This window comes from Chionomys nivalis, chromosome 12 (assembly GCF_950005125.1).
Source record: "Chionomys nivalis chromosome 12, mChiNiv1.1, whole genome shotgun sequence".
Taxonomy (NCBI): Eukaryota; Metazoa; Chordata; class Mammalia; order Rodentia; family Cricetidae; genus Chionomys; species Chionomys nivalis.
The window spans coordinates 16,728,347-16,742,496 of record NC_080097.1 but is presented as its reverse complement, the minus strand read 5'-3'; the positions used below and the strand labels follow the sequence as shown (position 1 = coordinate 16,742,496).

Here is a 14,150-nt window from a genome sequence, read left to right as displayed (position 1 = left end):
ATACAAACGCAAACAGCTTTGACTAGGAAAGGTAGTGATCCAAACAACCAGTTCCCCCACTGTGAAAATGGAATGAGGTGTTAATAGCAAGCCAGAGCTATTCCCAAATTCTTGTCGGCATTTTATCAGAAATAAATCTTCGTGCAATTATTTTTCTCAAATATTCTCTTAGTAGCTCCTTATTTAACTTAAAGCTGAATTTTTATATTGACCATAGCGACTTACCTTTTTCTGCCCACAGTTAAATTACCAAAGATGAGTCTTGAATACGACTTGAAACTAGAGGCGTGATTAAGATTATACTATCTGTGCCAAGTCTAGCAATAATCTTACCATTGTTCTCTACAAAATGTAGCAACTCTTTGGTCTTATATCTTAAATGAAATTTATCTTAATGAAAGTTCCACCTTAGTATTTGAAAATACAAACAAGAACTAGGGAAGTACATTAATTGGATGGATAAGGATGCTGATAAGATTGAATTTTAATTTAAATGATAGGCTTATATCATTTAGAGTAATAAATTTTAAAACTCCCTAGACATGGAATAATGAAAACACAGAAACAAAGACATGAGGAGTTGGTATTTTAATGCCAGTTAAGCAAGTTTCTCGTTTCTTCACCTACATTGTAAATTCACTCATAAATTCTTATTTATTTTTGTGTCTTCCATAATTGCTAATCTGGAAGTTTGCGCATAGTAAGCCTGTAGCCGGTGTTGTTAGGTTCCTATCCTGATGTGTCCGGGTAGAAAATTACAGACTTCAGTATTGAACAGGATGCATTCTATCGCACCATTGCTCTGGAATCAGGTAGATGCTGCAGGCCCCTAAAAATTTGGGCAAATGGGAGTTACAACGGGGCGCTATGTTGTGGGAGCCAGAATAGGCTACCTAAAAGGATTTGAAGTCAGGTGACGTTGGTTTTGGATCCTGACTTGGCTTCTTTATACTTGTATGTCTTTGGGTAAGGCTCCTTCTTTAACTAGTGGCCAAAACAATGCTTGTCTCGAAAAGCTGAGGGGGCCTTAAAGCATTGAAGATGCCCATCTTGTCACATTGCAATTTATTCCTGGAATGGCAATCAATACACGTTGAACAAAATCTACTAGTAGGCTTTTGCTCAGGGTAGGAATGGTGTCTGAGCAACCCACTGAGGGCACATTGGGAGACAGATATTGGTTAAGTAAATGAATGTCTGCACAGAATGTTAGCTCTCAAACCCAGGGCGAATGGCTAACTGCTGTACTTATATAACATATCAAGGTGGACCTGGCTGCCAGGTTCTCACGCCATTCCTCAGTCCCTACCTGTTACAGGGTATAGATGGCACACCCTGCCCTCTACCCTAAGCTTCCCCAGCCCAGGGACTGGGCTGCCTGCCCTTCCTCCGTTGCCCTTCCCTATATAATCTAGCCATTTTCGGTTACCTGCCCCCCGCCTTTTCTATATACCTTCCTGGCCTCTTGGTCTCCCTTCCTCGCTCTCCTTTTATGGCCTGGCTCATGATTCTGTTCACTCTGGACTCTCCCAGATGTCCCTGCTTCTGTGCTCTTCCTCATATCTACAATAAACTTTCTCCTCCATCATACCTAGAAGCAGTCTTGTCCGTCCTTCCTTCCTCCCTTTCTTTTTCATTCACGAAGAAACTTTTCTAGTGAGGACTTAGGTGGTGGCATAGCCCTCGTTACCCAATTAGAGTTTCTAGTGGATACAGACTCTGTTCTGGTCTCCCGGTTCCACCCACCTCTTCCTAAATTTTGCTTATGGCCTTTATTGTCCTTTAGAGTACTAGACTAGCCCCTTCCTAGTACTTCGGGGTACTGACAAAACAGGGCATCTGGATTTCCCCCCGAAATCCGCTGCCACTGGGCTGCACCACGAGGCGTGCACAGAGCCCCACACATGCTCACTTAGGTATCTGAGAGCGGCGTTCTGTTGCGGTTGGCAGCGTTTCCTTCCACACGGCAGCGGCAGCGGCCGCCCTACTCTAAATTGATAGTCAATGCAGCGGGGGTGAGGGGGGGTAGGGGGGAGTTCCCTCCTCCTCTTCCTTCCTCTGCACTGCACTGTTTTTTCTTGGTTCCTGCAACTGCCACAGCTACTGCCTTGGCAGCTCTAGCTACCTTGGAAGGCTTCCCTGGGATGGCAGGGAACAGGACACATAACCAGAAAGGCGAGGGTGTTTGGAATCACCCTTCCACTGACAAGGGGACTAAGAGGAGGGTGTGGGGGTCTCCAAGTCAGGTCATGATGACCACCATGTTAGCCATCCCTGCGGATCCTTGCTTGCTTTGCTTCCAATAGGGAAGCCAAGGGAGAATCTAAGATCCTAAATGCCCTGTGCAATCTGAGTATGGGGGGAGGGGGATCTTTTGCTCCACACCGCACTATGCAGAAAGAAAGAATGGAGAGGATTTGGAATTTATTTTTTCATCCCGTGTGACCGCAGCTCTAGTCCTTCGGGCGCTGCCATCTTAGCTTTAGCTGCAGCTGTGCTACCGCCCTGTACACTGTGTTCCCCAGGGTGCAAGCAAGGGGACCACCCGGGGATGGCAAGGTATCATCTGGAGGCGACCCCAGTGCATGACGCATTTGCCTTCAAAGAACAGCGTTACAACTAAGGCAGATCCGCATTTGACGGTTTTATTGTGGGCGTATTTTTCTGTCTTTGTGGTTAATAGGTTCATTTCTCAAAAGATTATTCTGTCGTCCTGTAATGAGATCATGGCTTCATCTTCCACTTTTAGGATTACATTTTTTTTTTGCCATTTTTTTCAACTTGACGTTGTAAATCTGGGCTACAATTTTTTTTTAATTTTTATCCCATTAACGTGTGCTTTTCTGTATCTTAAAAAAAATACGTTTTTTAAAGAAAGCTACCTTTGCTAGTATAGTAAATTACAAGGCAGGAGCCATCGTGTGTATGTAAAATAAGAAAACAAACCGAATTCCATTTAAAAGATCAGTGTACTACTGAGCATACTGATGCACACCTGTAGTCCCGGCACCGGGAGGCTGAGTTGCGGCAAGAGGATATACATAAGTACAGCGAGATTCTGTCTCTGAAATAACAAAATTATTTTTAATTAAATAGCAATGACAAGCTTCCAACACAGGAAACATGTATACTAGCAAACACAAAGGAGGTTGGAAATGTGGGGTCACAAGCCTGTGTGTTTTCCTGTACAATAACAAACGAACGCATTTGAAACCAAGATTGGCACCTAAAAGCATTTCTAAGGCATGCTCGGTAGCCGAGAACAAGTGGGTAGTGAGGGAAAGTGAAGCAATGTGTCCCTCTTCATTGACCTCCACATCTTAAGGGTCATAGAATTCTGCCTTCTTAGCAGCTATGATGACATTTCAATTTAGAGTATTTCAGATAGCATTACTAGCACCAAGCTGAAGATACAAATTACTGAGGTAGTTGGAATTCTTCAGTGTTCATTGAACAGTGTCTCGCTGTTACCCAAGCTAGCTCCAGACACCTGGCCTCCAGCCATCCTCTGTGCAGCTGGAACTATAGGAAGCCACCATATCAGGTTAAATATAAATGGTATGCAAATGCTCTCGGGGGCTTTGGTATATAACTAGTGTTTCTATATTAGTTTTTAAACATTCCAAATATTCCCACAGATAACACACTTGGGCTCTAAGAGGACTGACTTACATTTGGACATCTTCGTTCCTTAAAAATCAATTTCACATATTACTTCAGGTCTGTGAATTCTATAATATATGTGGATACAAATCACAACTTTTTGAAAAATCATGTTTATGGTGTATTTCCACCAGTGTATGCTTTCTTGACCAAGATAGAAAGTCATATGAGGTGTAATCCTGCTAAAGGGAGTATTTAAACCACGGTGTTTCAACTTTGAACAGTTCCCTGTGAAGCCAAGTATAGGGGCTTACCCTTACAATCACAGCACTCAGAAGGCTGAGACGGGAGCACAGCTACAAGTTTGAAGATAGTTTAGACTACGTGATGAATTTTAGGTCAGCCTGGCCGATAGAATGAGATTTTGTTTTTCTCAACAACACAAAAGAAAAAATCTTCACTATCATTATAAATAATATCTAGGTTGGTTTTTATTACTAATGTTAAATACTTTCAACTGTAAATACTTATAAAGGACCGCTGGAATTCGTGTATAGCACCACAATGCTTTTTCTCAAATAGAACAAGTGTTTAGAAAAAGAGTGGAAAAATAGTTGCCCAGGTCCCCAAGACCCTTTAACCCGAATCTCAACAGTGTCATGTTTTCACCAGCTGACCCATAAGAGCCCCACTGGAATATTAAATTATACTCAATTTAATTCATGTCTTAATTCAAGAGCCAGTAAAAAGGGGAATCTCTATCTTAGCAAAAGTAACTGACCTGTGTTTTCAAACATAAATGGGCTGCAATTACATATAGGAGCGGAGAGTACGTTTAACATACAAGTTGATTTTCTTGGTGCCTGTGACTTAGTTGTAATGTTAAATCAAGTGTGATCTGCATGGCTAAAGGAGGCGAGCAAAGGCTCAGCTCTCAGGGCTACCAAGACGGTTCTAGCTTTTACAATCATAGGTAAAGGCGTTCCCGTGCAGGTGTGGGAGAAGAGCATTTAGGGCTCCAGCTGTGACCGACTTCTACAGTGGAAACAAAACCTCATATGAATCCCTGACTAGGCAGTAGGCACTCTATAAGAGAGACTGGAACTGAGCAATATTAAGAGCAGACTCAGTGGTACTGCCTGCTTTACCTGATCCTTCCTTCAGAACTGAATCTCTTATCTGCCAGCTAACAGAAGTGTCTGCTAATGACAGTCATAGTTGGTGGTTGCTGCCTGGCCAATGGTGATATCAAAGGGCAGTACACTCCAGGTAGCTGAAGAGAATCGTGGTAGGGGTCTAGCTGTCTTACATTGATTTGGGGATACCTGTAAAAACCACCCCAAAGTCCAGATGCTAATCTTTCTTCCTTCCTTCCTTCCTTCCTTCCTTCCTTCCTTCCTTCCTTCCTTCCTTTTTTTTCCTTTCTTTTCACATTTGGATAGACTCTGCAATGGGATTGCTGGATCATCTGAATAAAAAAATTTTTTTAAGGAATTTTCATACTGGCTGTTGTTTATGGTCCCTAGCTTGTTCCATTACTTGAAAAGACCTTGAGAAAATACCCTCAGAGAGTATAGTCGTTTCCCCACTTACACACATGCCACTGCCTCTGATTCTGGCTCACTTCAGCCTTTTTTGTATACCCTTATGATGTTTTTGAAAGCATGCTGCGTGTGATGAAATGTTACTTGGTAGCCAGGTGTGGCTCAGGGGCAGAACACTTCCTTAGTATGCATGAGATGCCAGGTTTAAAGCCCAGCACTGAAAAGAAGAAACTTACTTTAAAAGTCTGCTTGAAATTATTATTAGAGTGATTAAGTCTAGTTGCCACAGCAGATAAACCCTAGCAGTTCCTCCCAGATCCACTCGCTGTCCCTTCGCTGAACTTCCTTGTGCCCCAGGAGGCTGGCTTCTATGCACTGCCTCAGCTGCACCCCTTTGAGGCCCCAAGCTGGGGTTAACTAATGAGGATGCTTTCTCTGGAGACACAATAGTGGAGAAGAGGCATGCCAAGGTATGTGTCCCAGATTCCCGCTTTGTCAGCACCTATGGCAAAGGCTGAGTCAGTTTCTCACTAGGGTTCCTGCCCGGCATCTCCTCCGGGGCACAAGTCAGAGCTCATTCCTTGTTGTCTGTCCATTTAGTTCTAGAGGTGGTGACAGTTTCCTGTCCGCATGCTTCTTCCCTCACTCTGTTGACATGGTTGAGAGTTCTTTTATTCAAAGCTATTAATTTGGATTGTCTGCCACAACTTGTTTCCTGACGGAATTTAGCTGAAACATCTCACTTCTCAGCGATTAATGCGGGTTTCCTCTTCACACATGTTATAGTCTGATACAGGTCAGACAGCATTCTTTATTCTTGGAATGTTAGCGTCTGGAATATGTAGTCTCCAACATGAAGGAGCAGCACAGTGTGCTGAGAGTTTGCGTGAGATGCTAAGAGCCAAGTTTGGATGCTTTACCTCCCCCCAAATTCAGGGCTGGCAGCTGTCACAGGACCCCCTGATAGCAAGGAGATTGGAAAGTGACATTTGATACTCAGGCACTTCTGTTTTGTTTCTAAATCTATTGTCTTCTTTTTTATTTTAATTCTCTACATTGATTTATATTTTATTGCCTCAAAATATGTCCTCTGTGCCAAAATTAACTCAAGCCTCTGAGCAGCAACATGAAAAATAAAAGCAAGCAAACAAACAAACAGATGCTTCTTCAGTGTTTCTCTAATTATTAAAACATATAATTTTATGGGATATATAATATTTATCTTTTCTCCCACTGAAATACTTATTTTTAGTTTGAACAAGTTACTAGCAAGATTTAGATAGGCATTAACACTTATATTTTGATTGTATGTCTTAATATGAGTATTTTGTTATATGCACTATTTAATATTTGAATTACTGTTTTAGGTTTCTGTCATTCCAAACTGTTTCACCTGATATTGTTATTCTTACAAAAAAACAACTATTAACCCTTTTAATCATTACCATTCTAGTATACAGATATGTTTATCTCATAGCTTTCTTCAGTGCTTTATGTTCTGCACAACTAGAACTACTCATAATCTGTTTCTGTATGATTTATTCAGGAGTTGTTTTTTAAGTATTTATCTTTCATACCACTATACATAAATGGATCTTCGATAATTAAATACCATAAAGCAAGTATACAAATCTAGAAATAAAATACATTCACATTATGTCTTTTATTGTAGGCTCCATTAAAAAGTTACAGCCCATCCCACCCCCCATTTCTAGCAGATGAAAGCTACCTTCCAGCTGGTGACAGTTGTTGGCATTTGGTTATTTTGGATAGGTGTGTCTTCCCGGTCTGGACAGCATATGCTATCCTCCTGCTTTGGTAGGCACTAGCTCCTTGCACACTAGACGCTATGCTCTTTGCACACTAGATAGATTATATTTTCTTGGTCTAATGGACAGATGCTGCCCTTCCATTGGGGTTAGGTAGATGCTCCCCTGGTGGAGCGATAGAAAGGCAATATCTGAAGCTAAAGCCACCCTTTATATCAGTCCTTAGCATTAACTAAGGAGATAATAAATGGTTCTCTGCTAGGTACCACTGGTGTAAGGCATGAAGTGTATTAAAGAAAGAATGCAAGCCATAATTACTTAGTTACTGTTGCTACGGTGGACTTAGGTAAATGCTAGATATCTAGTGCCTTTCTTAACCTACTTCACAGAGGTCACAAGGAGTCCATTTTTACATCAGGTTTTATCTAGATGATTTATAAAACTGATCACCGCTGTAGGAATTCACAGAGAGAAATTCCTGAATAAGCCAACAGCTTTAGTATGACCAACTATGTCAGCCTCGTTTCTAGGAAGTCAGAAGAAAAGTTTTTTGTGTGGAAGTAAGTACTAAATCAATCATTAATATTTAAAATTCTGGTAGCATACAATATTGAAGACGGTTACAGTTTGGGTTTTTTGTTTTGTTTTATATCAAGAAGAACATAATAAGAAAATGAAATAGTAGTAAATCTAGAAGTCAGCCCATCAATATTACTTATGATATAGGAAATTCTTTAGATCTTATTTAAAATCCACATAAGACTTCTAAAAAGTGAACACCAGCATTTCCTAAAGATACCTGTAGAATGCAAGAGAAAATTTTGCAGGGCTGGAGCAATGTCCCAGGGGCTAAGAGCACTGGCTGCTCTTCCAGAGGACCCCAGTTGGTTTCTAGCTCCAACATGGTAGCTCACAAACCATTGTAACACCTTAGACTCCTGAGGGATCCTATGCCCTCTTCTGGCCTCTGCAGACACTTCACACACATGGTACACAGATATACGTGCAGACAAAACATCCGTACACATAAAATAAAAATAAATTTACAAAAGATTTTACAAAGGAAAGTATTTTTTAATGGAAGCGCTGCTTCTAAGTGTTTGCATGTTCTTTGCGCATATGTTACTTCCCCCTACTAATCCATAGTCTAGTCATTTATCACAGACTAAGGATCACCCTAAAACCTCTCTTTACTCACACATAAAGTCGACAAAAGAGGCTGGGTTCCTGGTCTCTAGGCAGGGGCCCTAGACCCAAACCACCACTCCACCTACCACCGTGATTGGCCTGAGGACCATGTGTGTCATGTTTGCCTTCCAGCTGCTCTCTACACCCATCTTCAGGTAGGACTCATGCTGCCAGCCCTACTGAACCCTTTTCCCAAACTCCAGCCTCCTCCCTTGAAGTAAAGAGCCTAAGTTCACACTGCTAACTCCACCCAGTGATCTATCTGAAGACTATGTGATTGGCAAGTGACTCCCCGCCCCACCAATTCCTCTTCTTTAGGCAAGGACCCCAGACATGATTGCCAATTCCAACCATCCCCACAGCATGCCTTTGACCCCTTGGCTCCCATCTCTAGGCAGGGACACTGGACTCACACTACTAACTCCACCCATACCTGTTACTCAAACCACTCCTCTCTAGGTATGGACCACACCAACAATTACACACACACACACACACACACACGAACACATTAGTGCTAGCACATAACCTGTCTGAAAACCTGTCTGTCTTGTGGTTTCTCCTTTCCCCCCATCTCCTTAGGCAGGGATCTTAGACTTGCATGGACAACTTAGTGACTCTCACTGCCTGAGCAGTCCTGAGAACCTCCCGCAGACTCCTGAAGATTGAATGTGGCTATCTTCTTACTCTACCTGACTTTAGAAATTCACTTAGCTTGAGCTGAACTGGGACTACTTCTGATTACTCTGTTGCAACATCAACCCCCCTCGCACAAGACTGATCCTAAGCTCCACACATGACAAGTTGGGGTAACAGACAACTGAGTTTCAAACACCCACACAACAAAGGAAAGACAAGATTCCTATAGTAAGAAACACTACCAGTGACCTAACTCCAGATGTTTAAGCCACATCAATAAATAAATAAATCAGTAATCATGAATAACCAAGACAATAAATCTCTACAAAAATTAATACTGCTATAATAATGTTCCTAGAGCAAGTGACTTAGATAACTTATAAGACAATGCTTTTAAAAGAATAAATATGATAAAGAATTCAAAATATGAACAGTGTCTGAAGATGGCAAAAATACAGCTGAGTGAAATAAATAAGCAATCTAAATTACAAAAATAGAATTTTAAAAAGAGGTGAAAGCATAAAATGAAAAATCAGGAAAAAAAACCCTCCAAGGAAGGCCTAACAATAGTAGAGAAGAGAGAATATTAGACCTTGAAGACAATGAAGAGAACCTGGATCACTCAAAGAAAATGCCAAAGCAAAGCCCGAGAGCATACTGGGACTCTCTTCCTGCTGCTTCCATGAAATTACCTGACACCACAAATTAAGGAGAAAGAGCTTAACTCACAGTTGAAAGTACAGTCACCATAGCAGGTAACTCAAAGCATCAAGAGCTTGAAGCAGCCCATTGCGCTACTTCCACAGTCCATACATAGAGGAAGATGAGTATGTGTAAGCTTGCTAGAGCCTAGTTTCCTGTCTCCATTTCCCAGATTTCAGGATCCCAGCACCAGGAATAGGCACTGCTCACAAGGGGTGGATCTTCACACTGTAATTTAGTCAGGGTAGTCCCCCAGAATGCTCAGAAGCCCTTCTTCCAGAGAATTCTAAAGTTTGTCAACTTGTCCATTAATTAATGCTAACCATTACAATGTCATTTACAAAGAGTCCCTCTTGTTTGCTAAATTCAATTCTGAGTTGTCATTGTCTCTTAAGTTACATTTTATGCAGACTGTGCTCTGTTCTAAAATGACCCCTATTTGAAATTGTTGCAAGACGGGTTTATGTGGCACCTAGCTGTCAATTTCTAGTAGGATGTATTTATGCCACACATAGAAATTTCTATGTCTCTTAATTGTTACTAAATTTAGGCTTCCTAGTTGTATTACCTTTTAAAGATTCATCTTTTTAGTTTTTTAAATTATATGCATACATGGGAGAGAAGTATGTACACATGAGTATATATACACACAGAGTCCAGAGAATGTTAGATCACCTGGAGCTGTAATTCAGATATTTCTGGACTACTGGATGTGGGTACTAGGAACAGAATGAGAGTCAGCATAAACATAATGAGTCTTATGATGATATTTCAAGTGTGTGTGTGTGATGCCCCTTTTCTTCTCACAAATAGCTCTGTTTTGTTTTCATGTAACACACATGTATACATATGTGTGCAGATTTAAACAGTGTCCACAGATGAAACTAAGTAAGGGTTTCTTTCTTTCCCACTACTACTGTCTCTCTGCTCCTGCTTCCCTTGAGGGACCTCTCCCTCTTTACAGTCCCATTTATGCATTCATTTTTTTGTACATCTCTCTGCCCCAATATATGCATAGGTGCATGTATGCATTTATGTATATTCTGCATATGAGAGAAACATGAAGTATTTGCCTTTCCCAATCTGGCTTCTCTCACTTAGCATTATAACTTCCAGTACTGTCTATTTTCCTGCATATGACATAATTTAGTTCTTTTTGTTGGCAGTTTGCTTGTTTGCTTTGAGACAGGGTTTCTTTGTGTAGTCCAGGCTGTCTTGAAATTCACTCTGTAGACCAGGCTGGCCTGGAACTCAGAGATCTACCTGTTTCTGCCTCCCAAATTCTGGGATTACAGGTGTGCAGCACCAACAACATCATCACAATTTAATTCTTTATAGATGAAGTCCATTGTGTATGTGATTTCCTTTTTCTGTTGATCTGTTGATGGGTATCTGGGGTGTCTCTACTTGACGATTATGTGTAGTGTGGCAGTAAACATGGATGTGCAGGTTTCTCTGTGGTAATAGTTGCATTACTTCTTTGGGGAGTCTATATCACATACTTATCAAGTATCTCAGTCCATTTGTGATGGAATAGGAACTTTCCTATTACCTAAGAACTTGACCCAGGATTTCTTAGAGACCACAGAAGTGTCTTTGAGATGCTACCACCATCGTTCAGTTTACATTAGATGCCTGAGGGTCGAGAGAAGACAAGATAATCAGAAATTGTCAACTGATGATTGATGGAGAAGGAAAGGGAATGGAATGAGTCAGTTTCTTCTAAAAATTACTGATAACTGCCTAGAAGAAAAGGCTGCCATTCTGTTTCTTGGGAGACATCTGTAATATGAGAAAATTCTTTCTACATTCTCTCACACACCCGTGTGTCTTTCAAGTGATGTGCAATCCACAATTTTTTGTCATACAACCTTCCTGCCCTTGAAAGTTAGAGTATCAGTCTTGCTATGGTTTGGATATGGTTTGTACTGCAAGGGCTCCTGTGTTAGAAGCCTGATCCCCAGTGTAGTGATGTTGAGAGTTTGTAGAATCTTTAAGAAGTAAACCCAGTGGGAGGTATTGGGGATACTGACCTTGGAAGGAACCAAGTAGTTCTGAAACCTCAGTTAGTTTTTGTGAATAGGTTATTAGAAGCAAATAATCCTGGTTCCTTCTTGTTCTCTGGATTCCTATCTTGCCATGCAATCTCTCCCTCGAATATATGCCTCAGTCATGATACAATCTATCCACTATGTTATTCCAGACAGCTGGGAAGGGCCATTGACAGAACTGACATCTGATACTTGTTTGGACTGACGTGCTGTTTAGACTTTCAACCTCCAAAACTGTGAGCTAAATAAGCCTCTTTATTCCTATAGAGAATACCCAGCCTCTAGTATTTTGTTATGGGAACAGAAATGGATAGATTATAACAAAATGTAAATATCTCCCTTTGAAGCAAAGATTAAGTTCACCAGGGGCTGATCTTAAAATATTCAAGTTACCTGAGCTTTAAAATAGGGTCTACTGTGTAGACAAATTGCCTTGAACTTACAATTTTCCTGTTCAGCCTGATGGAGGACTCTCTGGATAGTCCAGGATGGCCTCGGATTTGGAAAAACCCGTTATGTTTCTACTTCCCAAGTTCTGTGATTACAGATGTTAACTACTATGCCAGGTTCAAAGTTTCTGACTTGATATGCAACCCACTTTTATATGGGTGCCCTCTGGTCCACTACTTGTGGGAACCAGCGCACAATTAATACTCGGGCTCCTGGCTTATTGGTAGAATAAACTGTTTCCTGAGTCAACAGTTGTGTGCATCCTACCAACATCCTTGAGATTATGGCAGGCTAACTTGTTGCAATTAAGGTATAGTTTCACATCCTTTATAGTTTCCAAGAATTTGCTTGAGAGGTGGATGCAATGTTCCTCTTTGGTGATTATCTGAGCATAGAACAGGGAACCAGAAAGATTGTGTGTAGAAAGAAGAACTTGAGTGCTGACTTTTCAGACCACCAATGGACTGGGAACATAGTTGTCTTTGGTCAAAATAATATAACATAACAACAATGAGATTCTAAGCATGCATTTCAAAACTAAGAGTATGATTTAGAATGGATTTACTTATTTTTTTTTGGAAGTTCTTACCTTATATGTCCTCAGCTAGAATAGCTTAGGTATGTTGATTGAGAGTCTGAGTCAGTGAGTTAATAATAAAAAAAACCAAAAAAACAAAAAAACATGCATCTTTCTATTAGCATGAACAAGACAATGCAAGTCCAAGTAAATTATTTCCAAGTTACTACCTATGACGTGTTTGTTAATAATCCACCAACTGAAATAATCTCTCAACCTAAAATAGCACTGATGAAAGGAAATAAATATATTTGAGGGAAAAAAAATCCCATGACAAGCCCCAACTGGGAGAATAAGGAAATAAGTATAATGATGTTAGTGAAACCATGCAAAGTTATATTAAAGGGTATGGATACAGCAGGACAAAGCACTAGGGTATGCAATGCCCTAGTAGGACAGTCAACTGTTCCAATTGTGTTTCAATAGCACTGATTTTCTCTGGGTCCAAAGAGTAGGATGGGATGCTGCTTAGGACCACTTCCTGCCAGAAGAGAGTTCTGCCATAGCTGGAGGCTGTGGGTGTTCCACAGATGGCAGGGAACATGCGAGTAGCGAGAGTACAAGAGAGTCATCTGGAGCCAGCTTACCTAGGTTAGGGGCTCTGTAGTTTGGAAGCCCAAAGAATTCATATGGACCCTTGAGTGAAAGTCGGTGTTTTAAATACATGTGGCCTATGGTGACCAAGAGACTCCAATCTCGTGCAGAGAGGACCAACGCCTGGATGCAATTTCCCTTAACAGCACTGCTCATTAAGCCCTGAAGGGAAAGGAAGGAGAGAAGAGCAAACAACTGCAGTGTCTTCCAGTCTTAGACTGTTTACCAAGCCGAGCTAAACTGAGGGGAGGAGGAAGAAAAAGCAAAGGAAAAGTGGGTGGACCTGGAATCTGGAACCCACTGAGCATGCTGTCAACAGTCTGGCTGACTGAAGAAAACAAGCCATCTCGTATTATGCTGCTGAGTATAGTCATGTCCATGGTGACTCTGGGACATAGTGAAATATACGATTGGTTCACTTTTGTTCATCAGTAGGATTTAAGGAATATGATACTCATTCAGACCCAGAAGAGATACAAACAAATGTGAAAAATAAATGAATCCAAGGATTGACACTGCTCTTTCATATTATTATCATTCATTATGCACTAAAAGGTGACTAGACCATGGCACTTAAAGTTATTTTATAGCCCTTTTATTATAAAACACTATTTGCTCATATAGAAAAGCTTGGAAAAGTACTATACAAATCTCATCTGCAGCTCCACAACCCAGAAATAACACCTGTTAATATTCTGTCCATTTTTATTTACTATTCCTTCTTTTGCATGCATATGTTTCTAAAGATATTTCAGGATTATACTGTCTACTAACATTTGTATCTTCCTAACTCAAAAAGTAATTTTGTAGTAATTTTTATATAATGATTTGAAAAAGTTAGTGAATGTAATAAGTAACATATGAAAATATATTTTATTCAACAGCTCCTCTTTTGTTGCTCACTTGTTCCCATCTTCTACTCTTGTAAACAGTGTGAAGATGTAAATTATTCTCCATAAAGTCTTGTCATGCCCACCAATTTTATTTTTGTTGAGCTACATTCCTGGAAGTAGGAATACTAAGTAAACAAATC

At 40.6% G+C, this 14,150-nt stretch overlaps 1 long non-coding RNA gene across 1 annotated transcript in view; it reads left to right on the top strand.

Annotated features, from left to right (window-relative positions):
* Positions 1 to 14,150, top strand: part of LOC130885102 (uncharacterized) — an 87,329-nt gene that overhangs the window by 505 nt on the left and 72,674 nt on the right. The window lies entirely within an intron of this gene.